General features: G+C 44.8%; 1 protein-coding gene across 5 annotated transcripts in view; it reads left to right on the top strand.

Moving 5' to 3' along the window:
• Window positions 1-23,237, top strand: part of PPM1L (protein phosphatase, Mg2+/Mn2+ dependent 1L) — a 260,464-nt gene that overhangs the window by 52,461 nt on the left and 184,766 nt on the right. The window contains exon 1 of one of the 5 annotated variants that reach the window (XM_061637211.1): window positions 12,471-12,572. The exons of the other annotated variants lie outside the window; for them this stretch is intronic. The gene's annotated coding sequence lies outside the window, so the exon portion shown is untranslated. Of the gene's footprint in view, window positions 1-12,470; window positions 12,573-23,237 lie in introns of those variants that run through there. 5 annotated transcript variants of the gene reach the window in all.

Here is a 23,237-nt window from a genome sequence, read left to right as displayed (position 1 = left end):
GCTCAGGGCTCAGGTTTTTCCAGATGATTAGGCAACCTTCATCAGCCTCGTCTCTTGCTACATAATTCTTTAGCTCTTTATATTTTCTGACACTTTTATAGCCATTGCATAGTCCTGGTAACAAGTTAATTGACTAATCACCTGTTGACCTGGAAGAGAAATCTGTATTTTTCAAATGTGTTTGTCATATCTTGGTAAGAAATTTCATCACTGCACATGTTTAAAGGAAAATGACTCTGGCCCTGTAGTTCTGATGCATGCAGAGCACTTTCGCTCATCAGACGTAACTTGTTTACCACAGTAGAGGGGACATATTTGAAGTTAATCAGGAAGCCTGTTCATTCTGGAGCTAAAACTAACAGTCCCCTTGCAACTCTGGCACGGGCTGCCATCTTGAAATGAACTAAATAATGAACCATTTAAGGAAGGTTGCAGGGGTGGAACATATTGTCATTTGTATCCAACTACGTTATACTCAGAGTAGACTCACTGAAATTAATGGACTTAAGTTAGGTGCAGCCATTTTCAGTGAGCCTACTCTGAGTAGGGCTAACATTGGATACAATTCTGTTTTTAGGAAAGAAGGTGGTTGGTGGAACTAATCTGATTTTGTAAAAAACAGATTGTGGATGAGATTCTTAAACTATTGATTGGTATATTTGTTTCTATCTTGCCCTTTCTCTAAAGAGTTCAGCACAGTGTACAGTCACCCCCTGCCCTGGTAAAATCTGTAAAGGGGGTTAGGCTGAGATTGTGTGATTGGTTGAGATTTGCCAGTAATACTAGTAACTGAGTGGGGAATAGGACCAGTGTGCCTGTATGATTTTGAGTATGGAAGCAGCATGGGGGGGGAAGGGTTTGCCCCCTTTTATCCACTCTGCAGTTCTGATCCACATTGCCCTCCCCTATGGCTAATTTTAATAAAAGAAAAAGACAGTAGGAATTCCAGTTTGATATCTGGGTTTCATTAGTGCTGGTTGAGGATAACCTTGGATAATCTTGGGTATGGATACCAGGCAGTGCTAGTCACACACAGACCCCACCGACTGCAGTCTCATGATACTAATACCCCATCCCCCATATGGGTCATATGACATACTTGGAGAACTGCAGGATTAAAGTGTGTACCTTCTGAGCAATTTCATGTGTTCCACTTAAAGCTTTTTCAGCCTTTTACCTGAAGTTAGTGTACATATGTGGAAGTCAGAAAGGTCGTTCCAGATGTGCCTGTAGATTAGGTTTTTAAATCAGTGAATAATAACCATGCAGGAAAGATGGATTCACAATGGGCATCTCTCAGCCTTCTTGCCATTTCTGTGTCCTCTGTGAGCAGAGATGTTCTATCTAGTCCTAATACACACGCACACACACACACATAATACATGCACACACACACATACTTTAACCTCTTCACTGTGCATGGAAGTATCTGTTTGGTCACTGTTAATGGGTGTGATTTGTTGGAAGACAGCTTATTATTGTCACATGTTTTTCTCCAGAACAGCGAGTTCCATTGCAGCAGTTCTGATTTGCTGAGCTTGACTGGACAGGATGGGGGGGGAGGGGAGAAACTTCTGCAAAGTTAGCATATTAAAAACACTGAACATCAGCCATGAAACTCCACTTATGCTGTCTTTGACTGTCTTGAGGAGATCCTATATACCAGGGATGGGGATCCTGTGGTCCTCCAGATGTTGCTGGACTATAGCTTGCATCAGCCCCAACAAGCATTGCCAAAGGCCAGGAATGATGGGAGCTGTAGTCCAGCAACATCTGGAGGGCCACAGCTTCCCTGCCTATGTTACATATCCGGGCAGCCTGGTACCAATTACACCTCATACGTAGGCTGCAACCCTACCTCCCTGTTCATCAGCTCCCACAGGTAGTACATGCCCTGGTCACCTCTCGATTAGACTACTGCAATGCGCTCTACGTGGGGTTACCCTTGAAAACGGTCCGGAAACTTCAACTGGTACAGAATGCGGCGGCTCGTTTACTTACAAACAGTCGTCGCCGTGATCATATTACACCAGTATTATTCAATCTACACTGGCTTCCAGTGGTTTTCCGGGCCCAGTTCAAGCTGTTGGTGTTAACCTTTAAATCCCTATACGGTTTCGGCCCAGTTTATCTGAAGGAGCACCTCCAGCATCACCAATTATGCCGCCCGACAAGATCAGCCACGCAGGGCCTTCTCTCAGTCCCACCAACAACAGTAGCTAGGTTGGTGGGGACTAGAGAGAGGGCTTTTTCAGTGGCAGCCCCCACTCTCTGGAATTCCCTCCCATTCGATCTTCGGCATGCCCCTTCCCTGGATACTTTCCGCCGAGCCTTAAAAACTTGGCTGTTTGGACAGGCCTTTGGGACCGCCGGGGTGGGCTAATTTACATATTGAATGCCTGTTGTTATGTACTGCATATGTTGTTATTTTTGTTATTGCTGAGTATATCATATTTTATTGTATTTACTGTATTTTATTGGAATTTAATATGTACGTCGCCTAAAGTGGCTTCGGCCAGATAGGCGACCTAAAAATTAAATTTACATTTACATTTACATAGAAACTAACTAATGAGCTGTCTGGGGACACAGAAGGGAGAAAGACTCAATCTCCAAACACGTACTAGTTTGTTTGTTTTTGTTACAGTATGTTTAAAAAGGGCCTTGGGTGTTCACCAGCAGTATAGAAAATAGAAACTGACATGGCAACATAGAGGTGAAATGGATAAGAATGTTTGCCTTCTGCAACGCCTTGTAATACTGCTGAAACGGGAGTAAGTGAATGGATAATATGGAAAGATGGGATTACACATGTTATTACGGGATTGCATTAAAATCCAGTTGCAGGACACTATGGCTCAGCATCAAAGATGAAGAAGTGGGAGGAGCCCTCTCCTGCACCGTATGTGATGTGATGGGGGGAAAGCAGAACTTGTGAAGGGTGGTAGCGTACATTAACTGTGGCAGTGTACAATTACTGAAATAATTATCCCAAGAGATGATTGTAACAGAAGGGGGGAAAAGAACCTTTGACTCCCTTCCTTCCATTACTGCCAGTCTAGGGAGGCCACTCATGCCAAAGGCTGCCACCACATGCCCTTATGCTCCCTTTAACCCAGGGGTGGGGAACCTTTTTTGACTGCACAGACCAGATCCTTATCAGGATCTGCCTCATGGGCTAAATTTGACAGATACCCACATGTCAGAATCCCTTGTGCTTCTTTCTGAGATTGGGATCTGAAGCAGGGGGAGGAGACCTGCAAAAGGCTTTAAGTCAGCCTGTGCTGTCTGAACAAACAGGAGTGCAGGGGCTGTCTTAAAGCCTTTGCCAAAGCCTCTTTGAAGTAGCACACACATGTGAGCTGCTTCAGAGAGTGCTTTTATACAGGGCTTTAATCCCCACTCTCCTAATGAGCAGGGATTAAATCCTGCTGCCCTGGCTGTGTGATCTTGTAACCTGCTGGGAATGGGATCAGTTAGCCAATGTAGGATTAAACCCTGTCCTCACACCCATTACCTGATGGACAGGTGAGGTTTGGGGAAAATGGCCCTGTGGGCCAAATTAAACCCCATGGTGGGCCCTGATTGGCTTGGAGGCCGAAGTTTCCCCACCCATGCTCTAATCGAAGCCAGGAGTGCTTTCTGGGGATCCAAGGTGAATACTTTGCTTACCTGTCCCTTGCTTTTCCCGAGTGTGCACTAGAACACCGTCAAGTGGGCTGTGATCCACCAACAGCTTAAAGAGGTAGAAAAAAAGTCACAGCTCCAGGATGTTTTTAGGGAACTCCTCCTCTTGGAGCCACCGTTTGTTTTTATCTGCCTCGCTTTAATAGGTTGTTTCGCTACTACTCTTCCGGCCATTTGAGGACAAATGCACACATTTATTCATTTATAAAAATATTTGTATACCACTATTTTGTTAAAAACATCAAAGCAGTTTATAACACATTAAAAACAACTACCACTACCACCATAGAATAAAAAACATTAAAATTACAATAAATGCAATTGTATTTTCAATCCCAACTGCCAAATTTTATGAAAAGAAAGAAAGAGAACAAATGGAAGAGCCAGAATGCTGCTTCCAGAAAATAAAGAAAAGAATCTTGTAGTTCAAATCTATCCCAACACAGCTACTTGCAAACAGGTTTCTGATCTCCGTATGTGTGGCAGCTTAGATGATCAGTTGAAGGACCTTGGCAACAGTAATCTTTTAAAGAGTTTCTGACCCAAGTGGGCCTTGATTGACAGGTAGTTTTGGCCAGCCAATAATAAGTCAGTTAAGTCCTGACAGGGAGACAGTTTTTGGAAGTTGCTCTATTGCAGTGCTAACGTCCGCCAGAGTTCGCCATTTCCCTGCCAGACCTGTTCTTTACTTTATGTATTCAGGGGGAGATATGATCTGTCCACTAAGGCAGAATGGAGAACAAGAGACTCCTCCCACCCCCGCTACAATGATTAAATACCTGCTTGTGGACTTCCCTGAGACATCTGCTTGGCCAATGTGGCAAACTGAATTTTGTACTAGATCAGGAGGGGGGAATCTTAGGCTGGGGGCTGAGTGGGGCCCTCCAAGCCCATCTTTGTAGTCCTTGGGACTCTTTCCAGTTTGCACCCTCTTTCCCAGGCTATAGCCTTCAGTGGTCCTGCTTTGCACCTTCCTCAAGTGCTTTTGCCTGGCTGAAATGTGTCCTTGAACTGTGATTGCATGATTGCTTGCCTGAATGGAGGATAGAGAAATGTGTGTGGAATGTGGCTGTGTGTAGAAACCTCTTACATTTACAAGACAAAGGTAAGAGCCGAACAACACTGCTCTTCCCACTCTGCCTCTGACATCCTCCACTGGCATGTGGCCCTTGGGGCAAAAACTTTTCCCTACCCCTTTCTCTCTTTTATAGTCCAGTTCATCAGGGCTCTTTTTAGGTATGCATGATTTTATTTCAGCCATTGCCTATTGTGTTACTCTCACAGAGTTAAGACTTGAGAGTTAAGACTTGAAGGCCGTTTAATATGTAATCTTAATTCATCTCTTAAATGAATCAGCAGATGGCATAATTAATATGCTGCTTTCAACTTTCTCCGTGGAGCTCACAGTCTGGGAGAACCATATAAAATTTTGTTGCCTAGAGGTGTCTTAAAAACGTTTTTTTTAAAAAAAGTTGTTACAGTTTATATAGTGAATTTGCAAGCTGCTAGGGTCAGGCAACAGACTTCCAGATTCAATAAGGTTGTAGCAACCCCTAGTACATAAATGATTAATTTTAGCAAGATAAAATAAATATTTTTCCTTTTTAGTCATGAACAGATGCCATTAAGTCTTAGGTCATTTGTGACATTTGGGTTGGAGATAGAGAACAGTTTCTCTCCAGAAACTTGAAGATGTGGGAACTGGGCCAGGGGTGATGTTAGGGGGTGACTTTGGGGGCCTGAGCCCCAGATCTTGTGTGCTCAACACCTGAAAATTTGCAACTATACATATAAATGTGTATATGCACATTTGTATTATGGGTCTGTGCCCTGTGTCTTTTAAACACGTAGCAATGACTCTGAACTGGCTCCAGTTACTTGTGATGCCTGTGCTTATCCCATCCCCACTGTCATGTTGGGTAAATGAGGTTTCAAGGTTTATGTAGTATTTCAGAAACCAGCAAAACCTGTTTGATCAGATGAAAGACATTAGGGGTACACTTTGAGTCCCTCAGTTTGCGGATGGGCCATTGTTCAGTGACAGACAACATAGGTTGAGTATGCACCATACTTTTAAAGCATAACCCCCCAAAAGAATGCTGTAGCTGTGTGGGGAGTTCTGCAGATCCGGTTCTCAGGATTCTTTTGGGAGGAAATGTACTTTAAAAGTATGGTGTGTATGCAGCCATACTTGCATGCAGAAGGTCTTAGGTTGAGTCCCTGGCATCTCCAAGTAGGGCTGAGAAGTTTCACTGTCTGAAACACTGTACAGCCACTGTCAGTCAGTGCAGACAGAACTAGATGGACCAATGGTCTGACTCAGTATAAGGCAGCTTTTGATGGTACATTGAGCACAGAATGTTAGGTTGTTTTGCCTGTCTAGTAGAAAAAATCCCTGTAGTATGAAATTATTATCATCATTATTATCACCATTACCTACCAAAACATCACAAAGTTATGAGAACTCTTTATCGGGAGGGTGGAGAAAAACCTAGGCATGATATTATTGCCCCAAACACATTTAATTGCTCCTGCGATTCTGATCATGTGAATGGAACAGCAGGGCCGCTGACCCCAGTATCTTCTGTTGCATCCTTGTCTCCCACCCCCGCCGTCCTCCATTCCTTGGAGGGCAAGGTCTGCAGTGGGTGACTCACACATATAGAGCAAGCTTTCTGTCTCAGACCTTCTCCTTGAATGAATGGAGGATAACAGGGCCCAGAGACGGTGGAGCAGATGAGGTGGGGCCAGCATTTTGACGAACTAGATGCTAGTCTTAGAATGGAATGTGCATTGATTGGATTAGATTCACTAGTTGCCAGTCAGGTTCAGGTTCCAACCAGGAATAATTGCAGGGGGGGAGTAATAAAAGCAGTTCTATATATATTGTTATTAATAATGTAAAATCTAGCGGTTACCTGGTTATGTCTGCATCACTAAGCAGAAGACAAGGTTTTGCTGCTGTTAGAGAACAAGTGATAATCTTTATATTGGAAAGACTGAACATTAATTTTAGGTGCTGCACTAGGGTACACAGTAATGCTGGCTTTGAGCAAGAGATGGACAAATGTCTTCCCACTCCAAACTAGTCTAGTAAACAGGGTGTCTTGGGGAATGTGTATACAAAATGTTAAGCTTCCTAGTTAATATTGGAGACTAGCTTAACCATATCAGGATGTGCCTTAAGTAGGAGTCACCAACCTTTAGGGACTCTTTTTGCAAACTGGAGAAATAGTTGTGGGCACCACACATTACAACAACCAAGCACCTACCACAGACTATTCTGTTGGCTGCAATAGAATACTTTTTTAAAATCTTATTTCAGCAGGAGACAGGCAGGGGCAGGGACCCCACAGGCACCAAGGAAAGCCTTTGCGGGCACTTGTGTGCCCACAGGCGCCATCTTGGTGTCTCCTGTCTTACATCCCCTGTTCTGAGGGAAAGAATTACAAATGCCCTGTTTTTGATTTTAAACATTTAGTAATTGAGATGTCTCTAGGTTGGGGTAGCCAACAAGGTACTCTCTAGATGTTCTTGAACTGCAGCTCCCATTATCCCCAGCAAGCATGGCCATTGATGAGGGATGATGAGAGTTGTAGTCCAATAACATCTGGAAAGGCCACATTGGTTGTTCCTGTTCTTACTCACTGAGAAATGCCCAGATTAGTTTTACTTGTTAAGTTCAGAAAGCAGGTAAGTCTGGCATGGACACAAAACTATTTTGAAATGTTAAAGCACTGTTAAAAAATAAAGCTTTTGCAGATAACAATGTTCTTAGTTATAGTTTTATAGTCAGCTGTTTCCTCAGTATGCATATAAAATTATATAGAATGTATAACTGGTGAGATAATGACACAGTACTTACATAAATGCTTTCAGCCACCCAACCCCCAACGGGCCTGTTTTTCTTGAAAAATCTATTAGCTGATAAAATATTCATCTCTTAAGTCAGAAAACAGTTTTGATATTAATACCAGGTTTTCCTTTTTTGTAGCAGATTACTGGTTTCTGTGTTAGCTGTGATTGCTAGAAAACTAATCTGCCCTTTTGCGTTATCTACTTTTTAATGGAGGTTTAAATAGAATATATATTGCAGCAAGCCTCATCCTCTGTAAGACGTTTTTAACTATTGGAACACTTTAGAGTCGCCTAGAGTGTCCGTTAGTTCGGACAGATAGGCGACTAACAAATAAAATTTTATTATTATTATTATTATTATTTAACTGAAAACACAACCAGTAAAAATACAATACTGTTATTCCAGTAATGGTCACGTTAGGCTACATTCTGATTCTAGAAGAAGAAAGTATATCTGTCTTAAACTTGTTTTGTATTAAGTTTGCCACAAAAAGTAATATTTTTTAATACTGCACTTCATGTATTGGCCCTGATCAAGCTCTAGTTGAGCTACAGTGTGCCTCTGGATGTTTATTGTATTGAAAAGCCAAAGTGGTGCCCTCCAGATGTTTGTTATTGGATTCCAACTCCCGTCAGCTCCAGCCAGCTTGGCCAATGACCAGGGATGACAGGAGTTGGAGTCCAACCACATCAGGAGGGCACCACATTGACTATTTATTTACGGCTTAATTATTCACATTTCTAAGTGGTGTTCAGAAAAACAAACAAACAAAACCCAGAAAATTAAGCAGCAAAGCCATAACTTTTTATCATAAAACTAGATATCCCTGTTGACATCCCTGCAATGCAATATGGATGACCAACATTTGCATTGGGGTACAGATTCTTGGGAAGTCTGAAAAGTTCCCAGTTCAGATAAAGAGATGTGTAAATAGAAGGGGCCTTTGAATGTGGATCTCCTTCTGTGGATTGCAAAGATCATCTGTTGGCATCTAAACCAATCGTTACTAGTTTAATGTCCACATATGAGGTTTTAGTGTCCTCGTGACTCAAATGCAGAAAAGTAATTTGATATGACAATCATTCTGGAGGAAATTATTTGCGAATAGCAAACTGAGAGATATGGGTGGGGGGCTATAGCTCATTGGCGGCGCACATGATCTGCACGCCAAAGATCCTTAGTTCAGTGCCTAGCACTTCCACTTAGAAGAATCAGGTAGAAGGTGATATAAAAGATCTCGTGCCTAAGACCCTGGAGAAGCACCGCTAGTCAAATCCAATGAGAATGGACTTTTTATATGAGGCAGTTTCCTGTGTTCCAAGTGAATGCAGGTGTGCTTCAGTTCAGTGAATTCAAATGTTCACATTTAATCATAATTTACTCTGATAAGTCTCAGGCTGCCACCAGATGAAGGTGGAATTTTGAGTAATTGCTGGGGCTGAGGGAACAACTGGCCAAGGTCCATCAGGGAACAACTGGCCAAGGGTGAGTGCTACCATCTTATCAGTTGCTTGTTATGTAGTCTAGCCAAGTCAGGGACAATGCATGTGAGTCCAGCCTGCCAATTTAGTGGACCCCCTGGAGTCCCCGTGTGACTGTGTGTGTAGGGGGGGAGTCTGGCATTCACTCAATTTCAGGGTTGATAAAAATTAATGTTTTTTAAAACATAAAAAAATCTGATTTCAATGAATCGGATATCACAGTGAAAACTAATTATATAACTTCCAACTATATTCTGTGAATATGTTACCAGCATTTTATGGAGATGGGAGGTAACCTGATCAATCCTGTTCTGCAGGTGGTGCACATGAAGTGCACACTCGCGTTCTTGTGTGCGTGGCCTTGCCTCTCTCCTAAGTACAAAGATAGAGAAAGCCAATGAATTGAGAATTTAGGGAGATGGAGTAGATCTGAACAAGGAGCAGACCACTGAAGTGGTAATCTGGCTTTTAGCAGCAGTAGCCTCTTTTGCAGGTGTAGAGAGATTTTTTTCTTCCTTTGGACTAATTCATTCTGAATTGAGAAAAAGTTGGGAACTGAAAAAGTAGGAAAGCTTGTATTTCTTTTCCAGACAATGAACAAGGAAGGCAAAGGTGAAGAAGAAGAAGGACTGAGCTAACTGTACCACCCGATATTTTAAGTTTACCTGGTTGAAATTGTGTAAATTTTATTTTTTAAAGAACTTTACATTTATCTAAAAACTGAAATAGTTAAGCATTCAAACATCTATGTACATGTTTTGTTAATGTTGTTTGTTGAAGAAGGAAACTAACCAGAAGAATAAACAATCTTATTAGTACAATTTAAAAGCTTGTTTGGTGGTGGCTGGTGGCTCCATGTCAGTGGAATAAACTCCGGGTTTTAATCCGAACTTTCAAGGAGCTGTCCAAGATGCTGAAGCAGAAGCACCTTGGACAGCTTCTTGAAAGTTTGCACTAAAACCCAGAGTGGATTCCACTGCACCATTGACATGGAGCCATTAGGCACCTCTGGGTGGTGGCGATGAGGGCCAGCTCCAAAGGGCAGCCAGTTGGGGCCCTGACTGAGGGCCCCTAGGGCTACAAGGGCCCTGGGGGGCCCCTTGGCTCCCCTTCTGCGATTTGCAGCAGGATTGCTGCACGCGCATCTGTGCCATGAGCCAAGATGGTGGCAGAGGCTTCAGCCCCTAAGGGAAACCTCAGCTGCCATCTTGGTTAAGGGCAGGGCTGCGCGTGCAACAGCACAACAACAGAGAAAGGTAGGTTGAAGAAGCAAGGGAATGGCGGGGGCTCTGGAGCTCTCGCCATGTGATCTGCGGAAGGGGAGCACCGGGGCCCGGGGCAGGCTTGTGCCCATGGGCCCTGGCATGTCTGGGGCCAGCCCTGGTGGTGATTCTAGCACATCATGACAAAAATATCATGATTAATTGAACAGTTAGAGCCAGTTCATCTCCTGAATGACTTCACAAGTTCTTTCTGCTTTAGTCCTAAAATGACCAAATTATCATCCAAGTTTTGATGAAAATTTATCTAAAAACAATTCAGAGTAATTGCTTAGTATGTACCCACCTTCTAATGAAACCTCCATCTCTGAATATGTATTAAGGTTATATTAAACAATAATGTACTTCTACTAAAAAAATATGATTGAATAGAATCTTCCTCATGAGTGATTTAAATTATGATTTAATTCATTAAAATTGAGTCCTTTAGAGAAGCAACTTAAATCATGATTTACCGTATATTCCGGCGTATAAGACGACTTTTTAACCCCGGAAAATCTTCTCCAAAGTCGGGGGTCGTCTTATACGCCGGGTGCTGAAAAATAGCTGCCGAGCCAGAGGCCAGGCCGGGATGACGTGGGCGGGAGGACGGACGGCGGGGCTGAATCAGAGGGGCCGGGGGGAGGGTCAGCGAGCGGCGTGGAACATTTCCGAGACACAACAAAGCTGCAGTAGCGGCCAATGGTCACGGCTTAGAGGGGAAGGGGCGCCTCCATCCCCTCCCTGCATATACCCGAAGGCTGCCCCGAGGGAGCCCGGCCGCTTGGCTCCCTACTGCCCCCGGCTTGCCAAGCGGCAGGGAAGAAGTTGCTGGAGCTCCTTGTTCGGGCCGCCGCCGAGCGAGCGCAGCTGCGTCAGGCCCGGCATGTGGGGGCTGGAGCTCGGGGGCGGGCGAGATGGCTGGAGGTCGCTGCTGGATCCAAGGAAGCCCTTCTGCGCCCAAGTCTGCTTGGCCCCGGGGAGGAGGGCAGGTGCTGGGCGAAGGGCGTGATCCAGCGGCCGCAGGGAGGGCCCGACTTAGGGTCCCCGGTGAGCCTCCTGGCAAAGCGGCAGGGGGTATTGGAGCCCCGATCTCCTGGGTCCTCTCGACAGGGCTACGCGGAGGGCAGGCGGCGGAGGCGCTGCGTTTCAGGCGCCATTGCAGCGCCGCCGCCGCGTGGGAAGCCGCAGAAGAGACCCTCCCTCATCCCTCCCCCCCCCGCAAAAAAAATCAATTAAACCGGGCGCCGGAGAAAGAAAGGGGAATATATATATTATATATCCATTTGACTTCCTGCCAAACGTGAGTGTAAGGAACTAGAGCTCTCTCCTCCTTACAACAAGTCTCTCTCTTCCCCCCCCCACTTTCCTTCCTTCAGCATCCCCCTCCTGTCCAATCCTTCCTTCTTCCAACGCCGTTTTGGGTTCAGGAAAAGATTAGCCAAAGCAGGCCAGTCCGGAGCAATTCTGCTTCCTCTGGTGAAACTGACTAGACTTGTTAATTTCAACGGGTCTGCGCCAGGCATGTTTCTTTTAAGCCATTTGGGGTCGGAGAGGGTGAGTGGGGGGTGACCTTCCTTTTCCCCTCCGTCCTTCCCCCTCCCCATCTTCTCTTTCTCTCCTTCATCGGGTGAGCAAAATATTAAGTTGGATCAGTCTCTTTTCTTTCCTTTAACGGGAAAATGCTTATGGGGGTTATCCAACAATTCAAGTTACTTTTAGAGTAGACTTGAGCCCATCGGTTTCAAATGGGGTGTGTGAATGTTTGTCTCTTCTGAGCCTGACTGGGGCGGCGCTCGTGACCCCGCTTACCTGGGAGTAAGCCCCGTGAAAGTCAAGAGCACTTACTTCCGAGTAGGCATGGCTGGGGTGACGCGGTCTCCCTCGAATTAGAGTTGGGAAATGTGTGATCGGCTGCGGGCTGGCCTCCAGGAAAGTTCTACTCCAGAGGAGACCCACTGAAACTAACGGAGCCCGGCCGTGCCTGTTGATTTCAGCAGGCCTACTTTGTGGCCAAGGTTGGGTCCAGTCCTGCTTTTGATTGCATGGAGCGCTTAGGCGTTTTTTCCCCAAGGAAATTCATGCTCGAAAGAGTTTGCGCCGCCCAGTTCCGCTGCATCGTTACTCTAAAGTAAGCCCCCCGGGGGCTTCTTCACTCCCAAGCAAAGCCCGGCGGGAATCGCCTTTATTCGGAAGTAAAGAAGCCCTCCCCCTCGCCTGCCAAGGTGAACTTTTCGCATCAACTCATCCCGTTAGCAGCCCAGCCCTCTGCACGTTTACTCGGAGGTAAGGGGGATCCCCCGTCCCAGACGCTTAGGATTTTGCAGCCTACTTGGAAGGAAGCCCCGCTATGTTCAAGGGCGGTTACTTCCAAGTAAAGGTGTGTGGGATCGTGGCCGTGAAGCTCTGGGCAAGCTGCTTTTAATAGCTAAACTTACTTTGAGGCCGGGTGTGTTCCTTGAGCTGTGCATTCCCCGCCCCCGACTACGGTAATTTTTATAAGGAGATTTGGGGGGGCAGTGTAAATTCACAGCCCCCCCTTCCCCACGGATCTGATTCATTGCTGCAGAAACAACACTGGCGTTCATTTTCTTCTTGGAAAATTAGAGTAATGATCATTCCCTTCCCTCCTTTTTGATGCTGTTTCTCAGAAATCCTATTCTATAGAGGGTGGGGGCCCTTTCCAGGTCTTCTCCCCTCCCCTCAAATCTATAAGCCCCCCCTTTTGTTTTCTCTTCCTTTTAAAAAAATCTTTTAAAAATATATATGAAAAAGATTGTGGTTGGATAAAGTTTTTTTTTAACTTAGGGGTTTTTTGGGGGGAGAACCCCGACCTCCCCCCTTCTTCCCAGCTTGTGTTGTTTCTCTGGGATGGGGAAGCAGATTTTTGTTAAAGGCCTTTGGTGTTTTGAGAAATGGAAGAGTTCTTTGCAGCTGACTACAAATGTTTAGCCAAAAAAAGGGGGAGATAGGAGGCATTATGTATCTTTTTCTCCCTCCGCCCCCTGAATGTCCAACACTGGTGCTAGCTGGGGAGGGGTCATCTCTCTGGTTTTTGCTGGTGGTTGGGCCATTGTGGTTGGGACAATGTTCTGTTTGTTTAGCCCTGTTCAGCTAAGATTGTGGATGGTGTCCCCACCGCCCATCAGTGCCTGAAAGCCATGTTTGTGCATGATAGCTCTTTTTTATTATTACTTTTATTGGGAGATGCTTCTGCTTGCCTTCCCAAAATATGTTGCATCCCTGTGGAATATTTTAAGTCCACCTTCCCCCAAGTGTGCATTCTCCCTGGCTCAATTTCTTCTTTCCTTCCCCCTCTCTGTTAGATCCAGGAAGTGCCCGTCTCCTCTTGAGGCCTACACCAAATCTTTGCCACCCACTATAGATACATTTTTTTGCAAATTGAATGCACCGCAGCTCCCCGAAATAAGTTAGCAATTCTTATTCTGTCCCCTGTGTGTGTGTTTTGGGCTTAGTTATTTATTTTTGTCTTCCCCCCCCCCCTTGTTTGTGAAAAGAGAATTGTTGCAGCTAGGTCTGTCCAAGCTAACTTGATCGCTAAGACCTTGGAAGGCGGCAGGGGAAGCTGCATCTGTGTGTGTTTAAATGCAGGGCATGTGGGCAAAGTCATGGCAATTCTGTATGCTTTTTCTTAAGCTAAGCTGTTTGAATTTGCAGTGTGGTGGTTCTGTTAGAATCGGCCTGGAAATGGAAATGTTTGGGGCACAGCACCCTCTGCCAACCCAGGGCCCTCTAGATGTTTTGCACGACCACTCCCAGCCAGCACAGTTGGGAGTTGTAGTCCGAAACATCTGGTGGGCACCAGGGCAGGGGAGGCTGCGATGCAGGCTAAAAAGAAGCAATGGCAATCATAGGGACTAGTGTTTTGTGCAGTAGACTATTCCAAAGTTAAAAGGTGCCAGCACAGGCTGATGTCATAATCTCATTTTTAGGGTGTGGAGCTTAAAAACACCCAACTCATCCCTGGCACTTGTTTCGCTCTGTACCACCCTGTCCCCTAGCTAGGTTTTGTTTCATTTTATGTGGCGCGGTGTAGCGGTTAGGATGTATGCCGAGTTTTATTTTATGCTAGTGGGGTATAGTGGTTAGAGAATTGGATTAAGACCTGGAAGGCTGGGGTTCAAATCCCCTGCTTTGTATACAACAACCAGCCAATCGCCAGTAAGGTACATCGCTTGCATGTGATAAGCAGGGGTAGTCTTATACGGCGAGTATATCCCAAACTCTATATTTTAACTGGAAAAGTTGGGGGTCGTCTTATACGCCCAGTCGTCTTATATGCCGGAATATACGGTAAATCAAACCAACCCTGCTCAGTTTGCATTTTTCCATTTTTTCCTACCCATTTTACCCCCAACTCCCACAGCATTTATCTTCCTTGGCTTAAGCCAGCCCTAGGCAAACCATCCTTATTTTTCACTGGCTGCAATCTTGGCATGTATTAGAAGTATGGTACATTTAACTTCTTCCTGTGGCCTCCTTTTGGGAGGAAGGTGGGGTATACATTTAATAAATCAATCAGTGATCTAGGAAATTTGAGGGGAAGAGCCATACTAAGGTAACAGTTTCTTTGGTAAGTGCTTCAAGGGTAGGAAAATATACTTCTGAACTTAGCTCAGTCATTAGAGGACATTAGAGGACATTACACTTTTAAAGCAACTGTTCATGAGAACTCTTTAGTGTGGCTATCTTGCAACTGCCTTTGAAAGGAAGTGTGCGTTGTTCAAACATACAGAACTGTGGGAGAGGTTCTGGTGTCACAGAAAGATCAAATTTGGCCATTAGGAGTCCCTCAGTTACAAAACCATGATGGATGTGGTTATTTCCTAGTGGGGTTTTTTTAACCATCACCCCAAACCCATATCAAAAATATCTCCAGGCGTTCTGATTTCTTTGTCTGCGTTTGCATAATATCTACACACAACTATAACAACACCCTCTGCGTGACTCTGCTTATCAATTCCTGATTTATTTCCTTACTGCTCGAGTAATTACTCGGTGCCTAATTAGATTTACAGTATTGCTTTATCACTTAAGCAATGCAAATGTGCAACACAGCCTTGGGAGGGGAAAGTGTAGTTAAATTTGTCACTTGCAATGCTGAATGGCTTGCATTTCTTAAAAATTCCTTGTTTACCGCCTGTTAAACTGAACACTTCTGCTTTATGCTTGCACTCTTTGTACAGGCGCTTAGCTGTTTAATGTGCAGCAAATCCTCAGAAGGGAGGAAGAGGAAAGCAAAAAGACCCTGACAGTGCTTTATCACTCCATGGGTTTCTCATTAGATCACCCCTACAGTATAATCAGCTATAAATAGAGATCTGCTAATTTGATGAAGAGGTTGTAGGTCTATAGATAATTGAACAAATATATCACTGTTACCAAAAGTATGCCTAGCCTCCTTTTTAAACTCTAGAGACAAGAGTTGTGGGTTGAGAGAGAGATGAGAACCCTAAAGCAACAATGATGGATTTTGTGTACAGCCCAGCAACAGAAAAATGTAAATCAACCCACTTAGCGAGGCCTCCACTGCAGAAAGCAATTGTTCCATTCAAGAATTTCTTCTGTTATTGACGTATATTTGTAGAATGGCCCATTTTGTAGGCTTCTGTAAAGGGCAAGCAATTATTCTTGTTATGCACAGATGCTTTTGTGTTAGAGTAACACTTCCTCGACCTCCATTTTAATTGTAAAGAGTACGTGACTTACTCTATCTCTCTTACTTGTGCATACATGTACACAGGGGAAGGCTCTGCTACAATGTTTCAGCAGGACCTTGGCCCAGACACTGCTCCACATGTTTGCAGCAGCATCTAGGGATGTCGGGAACCATAGAAAATAGCTAATTTATACCCTGCTCCATTTCTAGACTGGTAAACTCACAAAATCCTAATTACATATTCAGCCACTTTAATCTCTTACTGTGGCTCCCAAAAGCCGACATGAATAAAAACATTATGGGACTTCCAGCAGATAACTCAGACTTGGGATTTTGTGAGTTGCTGACAGATGGGGAAGGGGGTGCCAGCCATCAGGAATACTTCTTTACACTCTTACAGTCTTCATGGTGCATAGATAGTAAACTTCAGCGGACATTTCTTAGCTTATAACCTACTATGGCTGAAAGTGGTCTTTTAGGTATGTTGGAGACAGCTTAGTAAGTACCTGTGTTAGACCAGTGAAGTTTGGGAGCACAAGATATGGTAGTACTCCCGCCTTTTTTCATTTCTGAAGTTAACCATGGTTAACTTTACATCTGCACTACTATCCATGCTTTGGGAAACATGGTTACAAGCACGTTTTCAAACTGTTTTTTAGCAAAAACACTGGTGCAGTCACGTTGCTAATCATGGCTAGCTCAGAAAATAAAGGTGAGGGAAGAGAACTGCAAGAGAAGAGGAAGAAAGAGAGTATGACCCCATAAAATGTTCTTGATCTATGATATTAATGCATCCTTGGTGTTTGTGCCACTGGGTTGTATTGAAAGGGGAGCGCAATCCAACTCAAGGGAAACCTGCGGAAGGGATGCCAGCAGAGGAGAAGCTAGTGGGAAGCTCTGCGGCAGCCATTTGCTGTTTGGGAGCTGCCAGGCCGGCTAAATATCGGCTCAGCCAGGAGCTGCCCACATGAACTGAAAAGACAAAGCCAGCACTCATGAATACCCCTACCAGTGAGTAAGCACTCCCCATTAACTTCTATTACCATTATTTTCTTAGACTGACCTTTTTCTTGCTGTAACTTTGGCCCAGATCAGGACCTGCAGGAGCACTCCAAACAGAAGTTGGATGTTGCATGAGTCCCCCCCTTGGCTCCTTCTCTACCATACCTCTAGAACACTCTTTTTGGAGCCTTGCGCCAGCTTCTGGTGCCACCCCTTCCACCAGACTGGATTTTCCTGGTGGACCCCTGGCTGACCCAACAGGTTCCTAGCTCCACCTTGAATGAAGGGCTTCTGCTGGTAGAGCCCAACAGAACTGGGACCCTCCCAGCTCAGCTGGGGGTCTGCAATAATCCAACTTCCCTCAACCTGGTGTAAATACGAGTTGGATTGCACCCTAAGCCCTAGTTAGAATAGACTCACTGAATTTAATCAACCTAAGTTAGTCATGTTTATTGACTTCAAAGGGTCTACTCTGAATAGCACTAGCATTGAATACCACCTTCTGTTCCTTTTCTGGGATTATTGTTTTTTGTTCCAAATTGGCGCTGCCCCTTCTTATTTTCATTTTATTTTCAAATAACAAATTCATTTGCCCAAAGCAAGTCACAACTCACCTCAAATGCTCAAGTACAAACCATAAAAAGACATAAAAATTAAACAAACTGGCAAGTGAGTACAGTATAGAGGTAAACCAATGTGATTTCAAACGTGCTTAAAAATTAAACTTACACTTTTTCCTAGTAGCTGCTATTTTTTTCAGGGTTGGCTTCTCTGTTTTACTTTAAAAAAATGTGTTTCTAATGCAGCTATGGTAAAGAGATTGGGTATTGTCACATCTGCACTAGATCTATGAAGAACGTTTTACAAGGTGAAATAAAAAAGTAAAATTAGAGCTGGCAGATTCTTCTGTGGCTACAACTTGAAGTATACTTGAAGGGGCATGAAGGACAATTGCTTTCCCGCTTCAACTGAACAAAAAGTTCCATAGTACAAAAGAGTAGAATTTCCCCTTTATCCATTCTTATGCTGAGGGTGCTCATCTTCAACAGCAGTTACAGCCCCTTTAACATGTCAAGCTGCTGTGCAAGACATATGGATAGTTTTGTGAGGCAGCAGGAGAAACAACTGTCTTGATGGGTTAGCAAGTGCAGATTACCTCCATTGTAGCCTTTGCACTTCTTGAAAATGTATCCAGTCCACAATGATACCCATTACCATTCTCATTTTTATTAAAGAGCACTCTGTGAGCATGCAATGCTTCCAGTTTAATTTCCAGTCAGCTACAAGTTGGAAAATTTGTAGCCACAATCAAACATCTCCTGAAAGGCATGACCGCAGAAAGCTGTGGGGGGAGAGGACTGAAGATAATGAAGGAGATTAAATTGAACAGGAGAAAGGGCTACCAGAAAGCCCTTATTCATTGCACTTAATTTATGTGTCATGTTATAGAGTGATCCATGCCTTTAATGTTTACATTTAATGCCTGCTAGGCTGACTTATATAGATTGTACATAAAGGTGCTCTTGTTATATGCTCTCAGAGTGCATTTGATGAATGTTATTGATCTTTACACACTGGCATATAATTTTGAATTCAGTTTAGATTGAATGGGGGTAGTATCTGATAAAGTGGTGTTGTGCCTATCCTTAGTGACTGGAGTGAGGAGTTCCCTAAACAGGGATGTGCAGGGATCATGGTTCAACAGGATAGCACATACTCTACATATGGAAGGTCTCCAATTTTGTCCCTGGCATCAACAGTTAAAGAGCATCAGGAAGCAGGTAATGTGAAAGACCTTTGGGTGGAGAGCTGCTGCCAGTCAGATGAGACAGTATTGGGCTGGATGGACAAATAGTCTTACCTAGTTTAAGGCAGCTAGCAGGCTAGTATGAAAAACAAAGGATCATAGAAAAAGATCTGAAGCATTTTCTTAAATAAAAATGTTTGTAGTTCATTTACTGACCATCCTAGTGTGCTTTATGTCCTAGGTTCATGCCAGAATTTATTAATTCATCAATGTTCTGACCATCTAGGCCAACCTTTCCCAATTATGGATCCCTGGATGTTGTTGGACTAGAGTTCCCATAATTCCTGACCATTGGCCATGCTGGTTGGGTCTGATGGGAGTTGTAGTCCAGTAACATCTGGGGACCTGAAAAGTTAGGAAAGGCTGATCTAGGCCAAAGTGTTCCCTCCTGACGCTTTTTGGGTAATCGTGAATTTGGCTGGTGGATTAACTGCAGGGAAAAGCATACCACTGCCATAAAGTGATCAGTATAAAGTAGTAACATGTAATTCTGGAAAGAAGCATGCATCCGCCTTAAGCTTAGCAATCCTGATTAGCCTGAACTGGCTCATGTTAGTGGACCACTAAAATTAGCAGTGAAAGATCAGCTACAGTAGACTCTGACTCTTGACCCTTTTTTGATGCTCTATGGGCAGGTCCATGCCATACATTTAAAGTACATCCAACACACATTTAAAGCACACAACGTCCCCCAAAGAATAATGGGAACTACAGTTTGTTAAGGGTGCTGAGAATTTGTATCTCTGTGAAGGGAAAATCACAATTCTGGAAACAGAATTTTGGGGACTCATGTGCTTTAAAATTTGTGTTGGATATGCTTTAAATGTATTGCAGCCATAGTCGGGAAATAAAGAGGCGAGACAAGATGAAGTGTGGGTAAATCAGGGGTCACGTTTATTTAAATAAAGCCAATTAAGTGCTTGATTGTATAAAAGTGATCTTCAGAGAGAAGTGCGGGACCAGACTCTTATCCAATCAAGCAAGGACACCCTGCCATGGAAAAGGGGGTGGTCCAAACCCAAACTCCTTCTCCGGGCCCCATCCCTGCAGGGTGGTTAGGGAGGCCTTTCTGCTCCACCCCCCCAGGGCTGCACAACTGTTGAGTGGGTGTTACAGGTTAGCCCCAAAGGTGAGCCTTATCCTGCAAACAGGCCACACAACCCAGAAGGCAGGCCTCAGAACCCACCTATCACCTTAAAGGGTGCCTAAGGGTGCTCACCAAACCCTACCCTGTGAAATTCCCACACGTGTCCACCATAGAAGAGGACAAGCCTCAGCTTAGTTCCCCTTTCCCCACCTGTGGCCAATAATTTCACTCAGGGCAGTCTGCAGATCAGTCAGAAACAGATCGTTACCAAAGTCAGACATATGAACACCGCCTGGCCAGTAAAGATCAGCCCTGCCACTCTTTCCCTCCGGGTGATGTATTACCTCACCCTGCCAATCGGTGAGAGCAAGCTGAACCTCCCTATTTACAAGCCTTGTTAAGGCTCCTGGGGTCAATTCCCCTTCCAAATCCTCCTGGGGAGGATATCGGACCAAATAATCACAGTCCCAAGTCACCTTCTACATCTGGCCTCAAAGTCCAGGTAAGCCTGAATGATAAGGGCTTTCCCCTTCAACATTCCCAGATCATCGCCTCCCAAATGAATAACCGAAACCTGTGGAGGGCGCTGCACCAATGAAGCATCAAAAAGTGTTGGTATGAGGCGTTCCCACAGCATGCCATGTCTACTCAGCCACTGGATCAAAGTTCAATGGCTGAGCCCCAGCTGGATTCTGTGCCTGGTCTGTGACACCCTCCTCTTGGCCCAGAACACCATCTGTGGCCACATACGAGTACCTTGACTCTCCAGCACCCTCCAACCTGTCAAAACAGAAACAACAACTAACAATAAGCTCAGCAATGCAAGGGTTAACAAGGGCCCTTTATTGGCCTGACATAAGCCCGGAAAGCATCCCAGTGCCAGTCTTGCTGTGCTCCCAAAGCCCAAGGTAGCTGCCATAGAAGCTGCAGCAATCCTGAAGGAGTGCATACCAAACAGCCCGGGATCTGGACCCAAACATAACAAGGTCCGTCTGGTAATGGAACACAACTGAAACTTAGTTAAAGATTGGCCATCCTGATGACAAAATAACAACCCCCTAGACTTACCCCTAAGTCGCAAAACTGAACCTAATGCCTGCACTGGACACAGGCCCTCAACAGGGGAAGAGGCCAAAGAGATAACAGCTCCTCACCCTCTCTGGTTGGTCTTTGACTTGTGCAGCCAAATCTGAACACAGCTGCCATTCACCATCACATCACGTACCTCCAAAGCCCAACTGGACCTGTCATTTCTAGAAAAGGCAAGTAACTCTCCCATACAAAAAGTCCCCAAAAACGCTATAACAATAACTGCATGAAATAAAACTGGCTAATAGCTGGAACTACATAAAGACACCAAAAGCTCATGAAAACCCAACAAAATCGCTGGTGAGATAGGGCAACGAGTGTCTGGTGCAGGAGGATGGGCCCAAGTCCACCCCTCGAGCATCTTCCTTATCCTGAAATCGCCTGATAAGTCAGGTACACCCCTAGTCTTGGCCAGAAATCTGATCCCTGCCAACTTACCCCAATGGTCTTCACAGTAAGGCCCTGCTGGTGAAGGACTATACAAAATTCAACCAACCGATCAGGATAGGCCAAAGGAGCAAATACCCCCGGCTCAAATGAAAACTGTCAAATTCCCTACCTGTTCTAAAGCCCCAGAGGCATCAGAGTGAATTTGCAACTCAGCCTCCAATAATAAATTCCTATGCCAAAAAGAAACCCCATTAAACTGATCAAAAAATTGTGACCAAACTAGCAAATCATCCCTCATGTTCCTGGTAATTCTAACCCTTCATCAAGTCACAACAGCATTAGAGCAGGCTCGCCTCCTGAGAGCCCACTCAAGGAACGTACTAAAGTGTTCAAAAGCTGAACACAAAATAGAACATCCCATGGGTAGAGCTCAATCTATGTAACACAACCCTTAAACGAGAACCCCAACAAATCAAAAGTCCAAAGGGTGGACTGGCAGGAGGTGGAAAACCGACTATATCACCCATGAAACCACCTGGGCTGAAAAGCTGAACCATAACAACTGCGCTGTCAAAGGAAGCATAATTTGCCAAACACAAATGCTCAGGAATAGCATCGTTCACTGACTGCCCCCTAGGGTAAGACAGATGATGAATGAGGCGATATTGTCCAGGATCCTTTTTTAGGAACGATGCCCAGAGGGGATACCCTTAAAGTGGGCATAGGAGGGTAATGAAACGGACCCAGAACCCTTCCTACAGCTACTTCCTTATCTATTTTCTGCTGCACCACTAGCTTCATTCCAACTACTGACTTCATATTCCCTGACATGTAAAGCCTATGCTCTCTAACAACTGGAATCCTAAAAACAAAATGAAAACCTTCCTCAAGTAAACTGCATCCTCCCACCATGGGTACTGATGGAGCAAAGGCAAAAGTCACAGAATATTAATTGGGGTGGGACCCCTTACCTGAAGGCTGCCCTGCAGATCCAGGCCTTTTCCCTTTCTGTAAACCCCTAAATCCCCATACTGTAGCAACTGGTGAAGGGTTGGGAGCCAGCGCAGATGGAACACTCATGTCTAAATTTACATGGGTTCCTGTTACAGAAGCCCTTAGCAGTGAACTTCCAACAGAGCAGGTGAGGTTTAACCCCCTGCACCGTAGACTGGTGGGAAGGCACCACAGTGGCAGACTTACCCAGTAAATGCCCACTATCTTCCCTATCACCCTGCACGGGTCAAGCAGTCATGAACTGCAACCACAACTCGGGTCCTTCCTGTCCCATTGTAAATTCACATCAACTGCCACTCTCATCTTAAAAGATTAATTATAAGCCAGCCATGCTGAGCCCATAAATTGAGTATGCGCCCTAAATATGATGTCCAAGTATTTCACCAAAGCTGCTGCCCCCATAGGCTGGCACTGAATCACCACCCCCATATAAATTAAGAATCCTGCCATCCAATTACCCCAGGCCCTGTCCACCTTTTTCTTTTTAAAATTTTCATTGTCTCTCTCATTCTGCTTGTCCTTTTCTTTCTGCTGGGGCTCACGGTACGACAGGGAAAACACATCTATATATTCTCCCTTCCAAATATGCTCCCTTGTTGCCAACAACAAATAGATCCCCAGACGAGTGGATATCTCCCCAAATGGAACTGCGCCAGCCGGGATAGAAGAAAACAGACCAGCATTAAGCCACCTACCCTTGCAGCAGGAGTGGTCTCACCAACACCAGGATGAGCTACAGTAGCCTCAACTTCAGGAATCCCTGCCACCACCAACTGTCTCAGGCGCCGAATACACAGGGGCAAACTGGCCTGATGACCCCTCCAATGCAGCTAAGTGGTCCAAAACAGAATTCCAGTCATTATCATACTGTTCCTTCTTATC

This window comes from Rhineura floridana, chromosome 7, assembly GCF_030035675.1.
Source record: "Rhineura floridana isolate rRhiFlo1 chromosome 7, rRhiFlo1.hap2, whole genome shotgun sequence".
NCBI classification, from domain to species: domain Eukaryota; kingdom Metazoa; phylum Chordata; class Lepidosauria; order Squamata; family Rhineuridae; genus Rhineura; species Rhineura floridana.
The sequence above is the reverse complement of the archived record's forward strand: the minus strand, read 5'-3'. Positions and strand labels throughout refer to the sequence as shown.